The 6,275-nt window shown below is 48.3% G+C and overlaps 1 protein-coding gene across 2 annotated transcripts in view; it reads left to right on the forward strand.

Moving 5' to 3' along the window:
* The window catches only part of tbx3a (T-box transcription factor 3a), a 25,897-nt gene extending 24,785 nt beyond the window's left edge, over positions 1 to 1,112 (forward strand). For both annotated transcript variants that reach the window (XM_061875665.1, XM_061875666.1), the window contains exon 7: positions 1 to 1,112. This exon is cut by the window's left edge and continues 954 nt beyond it. The gene's annotated coding sequence lies outside the window, so the exon portion shown is untranslated.
* The last annotated feature ends 5,163 nt before the right edge of the window (positions 1,113 to 6,275 follow it).

Below are 6,275 nucleotides of genomic sequence, written 5' to 3' on the forward strand. Positions count from 1 at the left end.
AAAATAAAAATGCGCATGCCCTTTTTTTCCTCCCATTGAAAATGTTCTTTAAAGATTGCAACACTATTTTTTTTTTTTTTAATTGGAGGAAAATACAATTTCAACAAAAATAAAAACAGCTCTTTAATTGGATTATATAGACTTTTTCTTTTATTTTTATTTTTTTCCAATTGGGCAAAAAAGCAGACAATATTAAATGTAAAAAAAAAAATAAAAGGAGGGGAAAATATTTATTCATTTTTTTGTTTTTCCTTTTGGACAAAATAACCACCACATTTAATTAGAAATACACATTTTCTTCATTTCTTCTTTTTAATTCTACAGACAACAACAAAAAGGCCACAAAGTTCAACACGCAAAGGGAAGCAGAAAATTCAAAATGTAAAACTAAAAAAAATACAAAAAAAAAAAAAAAGTAGCATTGACCCTACATGTACATATGGATATATAAAATATTTATGTATAATTATTTCATATTGTTGCGTGTAAATAAAAAAAAAGTAGTTTGTTCTAGGGATCTGTTCTTAATTTATTGTCAATATATCTGTGTAATAATAATAATAATAATAATAATAGTTTGTGGGCTATTATCCTTTTTTTGGTTCCCATCTACATTTATAACCCCATTCTTAAAACAAAAAAAAACTTAAAATATGGATTTTATTCCTCCCTTTAATATCCACTCTGCTAGTTACTCACACTCCACGTGCCATTGTATTTTTCACTTGATGTCCTCTACGTGTGCGCGCGCGCGCGTGCGTGTTTGTGTGTGACGCGCTACTGTTTTGAAAGCGACAACAACCGCACCGATGGCTTGAATTTTATTTTATTTTTAATACAATTATTTTCAGAAAAAGCAAAACAAATGTTGGAGTTGGATTTATTACAAAAAACGGTGGATTTTTTTTTTTTTTGCAGTGATGGAAATTTGTAAATCCGCGATGGTTAAAAAAAAAAAAAAAAGTGGCGCATAATCTTTCAAGAAAATATGAAGGTTTCATTTTTGTTTTGTTTGTGTTTCTTATCCTTGGGTTGTATCAGATTTCTGTCTAGTTTACAACATCGTGTTCTTGAAAGTTTCAATAAAACATTGAAATGTCCTTTTTTTTTTATCACTGCCTAAGTGTTCTTTTTTTATTATTGTCTTTGTCGCACAAAACATAAACACACATAAAACGAAAGGTATTCAATAAACCCAGCACACACTTTAATTAATTGACACAACAAAAGTGCAAACTTGAATTAACTGCTATTCTTAAAGTGATAATTGCATAATTTTAGTGTAAAAATTGAGATTAAAAAAAAGTTATGGAAAAGGGGGGGGGAAAACAATCAAAGGTGAGACTTTGCAGAAAAAGTGCAGGAAAAACTCTCCTAATTGCTTCACCTTGGAGTCAAGAGTTTATCAGCTGCTTATCTTTATTTGTATGCGGTGTGGTTAATGTGCAGCGAGACTGCCGCCTTATTGCTCACCTGGCGCCCCTCTCCCTCCTCATATCTGCCCTTTATTGCACGCCCCCCCCCCCCCCCCCCGGCCCCGTTTGCATTGCCAGCATTTTACAAATGCATTAATAATGCATAAATGTGCAGCTGCGATATGGTGCACAACTGGAATGCTTGGTAGTATTTTTGACTTTATACACCGCAAAATATCGTGACAGTATCCATCAAAACTGAACATCTATCTTTAAAAAAAAATGCCGTAAGACAGAATAAGGAATTAAAATAAGGCATTTGTTCATATTCTAGCATTATATTTCCAGTGCACATGTCGAATCGTATTAAAAATGAACATAAAAATGTAGAAGTCATCTATTTTTGAGACATTTTGGTTGCCAGATGTCATGTGTCGACACAAGATGCTGCAACCTGACCGATCTGGTCCAACAGGTTGTGCGCGCTCCTGTGCAGCGAAGGATGTGGCGGGGCTCTGGCGCCATCTGGTGGCGGCCTGAGTTGCTCATGCGGATTATTATTTTTTTTTTTTTACTTTTTTTTAATTTTTTTTTTAAAGAGTGTTCCATCCATCTCATCCCATCCAATATACTACCGCTTATTCCCGGGGGGCGCTGGAGCCTATCTCAGCTGTATTCGGGCGGAAGGCGGCGTACACCCAGGACAAGTCGCCACCTCATCGCAGGGCAAACAAACACAGATAGACAGACAATATTCACACCCATCCATCCATTTTCTACCGCTTGTCCCATTCGGAGACGCTGGGGGTCGCTGCAGCCTATTTTGGCTGCATTCGGGCGGAAGGCGGTGTACACCCTGGACAAGTTGCCACCTCATCGCAGGGCAAAACACAGATAGACAACATTCACACCCATCCATCCATTTTCTACTGCTTGTCCCATTGGGGGTCGCGGTGGGTGCTGGAGCCTATCTCAGCTGCATTTGGGCGGAAGGCGGCGTACACCCAGGACAAGTCGCCACCTCATCGCAGGGCCAACACAGATAGACAGACAACATTCACACTCACATTCACACCCATCCATCCATCCATTTACTACCGCTTGTCCCTTTTGGAGTCAGGGTCGCGGGGGGTGCTGGATCCTATCTCAGCTGTATTCGGGCGGAAGGCGGTGTACACCCAGGACAAGTCGCAACCTCATCGCAGGGCCAACAAACGCAGATAGACAGACAACATTCACACCCTTCCATCCATCCATTTTCTACCGCTTGTCCCGTTGGAGGTCGTGGGGGGCGCTGGAGCCTATCTCAGCTGTATTCAGGCGGAAGGCGTGGTTCACCCTGGACAAGTCGCCACCTCATCGCAGGGCAAAACACAGATAGACAGACTATATTCACACCCATCCATCCATCCATTTGCTACTGCTTGTCCCATTGGGGGTCGCGGTGGGTGCTGGAGCCTATCTCAGCTGCATACGGGCGGAAGGCGGCGTACACCCAGGACAAATCGCCACCTCATCGCAGGGCAAACAAACACAGATAGACGGACAATATTCACACCCATCCATCCATCCATCCATTTTCTACTGCTTGTCGCATTCGGAGACGCAGGGGGTCGCTGGAGCCTATTTTGGCTGCATTCGGGCGGAAGGCGGCGTACACCCTGGACAAGTCGCAACCTCATCGCAGGGCGAACAACACAGATAGACAGACAACATTCACACCCTTCCATCCATCCATTTCCTACCGGTTGTCCCGTTGGAGGTCGCGGGGGGCGCTGGAGCCTATCTCAGCTGTATTCAGGCGGAAGGCGTGGTTCACCCTGGACAAGTCGCCACCTCATCGCAGGGCAAAACACAGATAGACAGATAACATTCACACCCATCCATCCATTTACTACCGCTTGTCCCATTGGGGGTCGCGGTGGGTGCTGGAGCCTATCTCAGCTGCATTCGGGCGGAAGGCGGCGTACACCCAGGACAAGTCGCCACCTCATCGCAGGGCCAACACGGATAGACAGACAACATTCACACACACATTCACACCCATCCATCCATCCATTTACTACCGCTTGTCCCTTTTGGAGTCAGGGTCGCGGGGGGTGCTGGATCCTATCTCAGCTGTATTTGGGCGGAAGGCGGTGTACACCCAGGACAAGTCGCCACCTCATCGCAGGGCAAACAAACACAGATAGACAGACAATATTCACACCCATCCATCCATCCATCCATCCATCCATTTTCTACCGCTTGTCCCATTCGGAGACGCAGGGGGTCGCTGGAGCCTATTTTGGCTGCATTCGGGCGGAAGGCGGTGTACACCCTGGACAAGTCGCAACCTCATCACAGGGCGAAACAATACAGATAGACAGACAACATTCACACCCTTCCATCCATCCATTTTCTACCGCTTATCCCGTTGGAGGTCGCGGGGGGCGCTGGAGCCTATCTCAGCTGTATTCAGGCGGAAGGCGTGGTTCACCCTGGACAAGTCACCACCTCATCGCAGGGCAAAACACAGATAGACAGACAACATTCACACCCATCCATCCATCCATCCATTTTCTACTGCTTGTCCCATTGGGGGTCGCGGTGGGTGCTGGAGCCTATCTCAGCTGCATTCGGGCGGAAGGCGGCGTACACCCAGGACAAGTCGCCACCTCATTGTAGGGCAAACAAACACAGATAGACAGACAGACAATATTCACACCCATCCATCCATCCATTCATCCATCCATCCATCCATCCATTTGCTACCGCTTGTCCCATTCGAAGACGCAGGGGGTCGCTGGAGCCTATTTTGGTTGCATTCGGGCGGAAGGCGGTGTACAACCTGGACAAGTCGCAACCTCATCGCAGGGCCAACAAACACAGATAGACAGACAACATTCACACCCATCCATCCATCCATTGTCTACCGCTTGTCCCGTTGGAGGTCGCGGGGGGCGCTGGAGCCTATCTCAGCTGTATTCAGGCGGAAGGCGTGGTTCACTCTGGACAAGTCGCCACCTCATCGCAGGGCAAAACACAGATAGACTGACAACATTCACACCCATCCATCCATCCATCCATTTTCTACTGCTTGTCCCATTGGGGGTCGCGGTGGGTGCTGGAGCCTATCTCAGCTGCATTTTGGCGGAAGGCGGCGTACACCCAGGACAAGTCGCCACCTCATCGCAGGGCAAACAAACACAGATAGACAGACAATATTCACACCCATCCATCCATCCATCCATTTTTCTACCGCTTGTCCCATTCGGAGACGCAGGGGGTCGCTGGAGCCTATTTTGGCTGCATTCGGGTGGAAGACGGTGTACACCCTGGACAAGTCGCCACCTCATCGCAGGGCAAACAAACATAGATAGACAGACAATATTCACACCCATCCATCCATTTGCTACCGCTTGTCCCATTCGGAGACGCAGGGGGTCGCTGGAGCCTATTTTGGCTGCATTCGGGCGGAAGGCGGTGTACACCCTGGACAAGTCGCAACCTCATCGCGGGGCCAACAAACACAGATAGACAGACAACATTCACACCCTTCCATCCATCCATTTTCTACCGCTTGTCCCGTTGGAGGTCGCGGGGGGCGCTGGAGCCTATCTCAGCTGCATTCGGGCGGAAGGCGGCGTACACCCAGGACAAGTCGCCACCTCATCGCAGGGCAAACAAACACAGATAGACAGACAATATTCACACCCATCCATCCATCCATCCATCCATCCATCCATTTTCTACCGCTTGTCCCATTCGGAGACGCAGGGGGTCGCTGGAGCCTATTTTGGCTGCATTCGGGCGGAAGGCGGTGTACACCCTGGACAAGTCGCAACCTCATCGCAGGGCCAACAAACACAGATAGACAACATTCACACCCTTCCATCCATCCATTTCCTACCGCTTGTCCCGTTGGAGGTCGCGGGGGGCGCTGGAGCCTATCTCAGCTGCATACGGGCGGAAGGCGTGGTTCACCCTGGACAAGTCGCCACCTCATCGCAGGGCAAAACACAGATAGACAGACAACATTCACACCCTTCCATCCATCCATTTCCTACCGCTTGTCCCGTTGGAGGTCGCGGGGGGCGCTGGAGCCTATCTCAGCTGTATTCAGGCGGAAGGCGTGGTTCACCCTGGACAAGTCGCCACCTCATCGCAGGGCAAAACACAGATAGACAGACAACATTCACACCCATCCATCCATTTTCTACTGCTTGTCCCATTGGGGGTCGCGGTGGGTGCTGGAGCCTATCTCAGCTGCATTCGGGCGGAAGGCGGCGTACACCCAGGACAAGTCGCAACCTCATCGCAGGGCCAACAAACACAGATAGACAGACAACATTCACACCCATCCATCCATTTTCTACCGCTTGTCCCATTCGAAGACGCAGGGGGTCGCTGGAGCCTATTTTGGCTGCATTCGGGCGGAAGGCGGTGTACACCCTGGACAAGTTGCCACCTCATCGCAGGGCAAAACACAGATAGACAACATTCACACCCATCCATCCATTTTCTACTGCTTGTCCCATTGGGGGTCGCGGTGGGTGCTGGAGCCTATCTCAGCTGCATTTGGGCGGAAGGCGGCGTACACCCAGGACAAGTCGCCACCTCATCGCAGGGCCAACACAGATAGACAGACAACATTCACACTCACATTCACACCCATCCATCCATCCATTTACTACCGCTTGTCCCTTTTGGAGTCAGGGTCGCGGGGGGTGCTGGATCCTATCTCAGCTGTATTCGGGCGGAAGGCGGTGTACACCCAGGACAAGTCGCAACCTCATCGCAGGGCCAACAAACGCAGATAGACAGACAACATTCACACCCTTCCATCCATCCATTTTCTACCGCTTGTCCCGTTGGAGG

Source organism: Nerophis ophidion, linkage group LG17 (genome assembly GCF_033978795.1).
Source record: "Nerophis ophidion isolate RoL-2023_Sa linkage group LG17, RoL_Noph_v1.0, whole genome shotgun sequence".
NCBI classification, from domain to species: domain Eukaryota; kingdom Metazoa; phylum Chordata; class Actinopteri; order Syngnathiformes; family Syngnathidae; genus Nerophis; species Nerophis ophidion.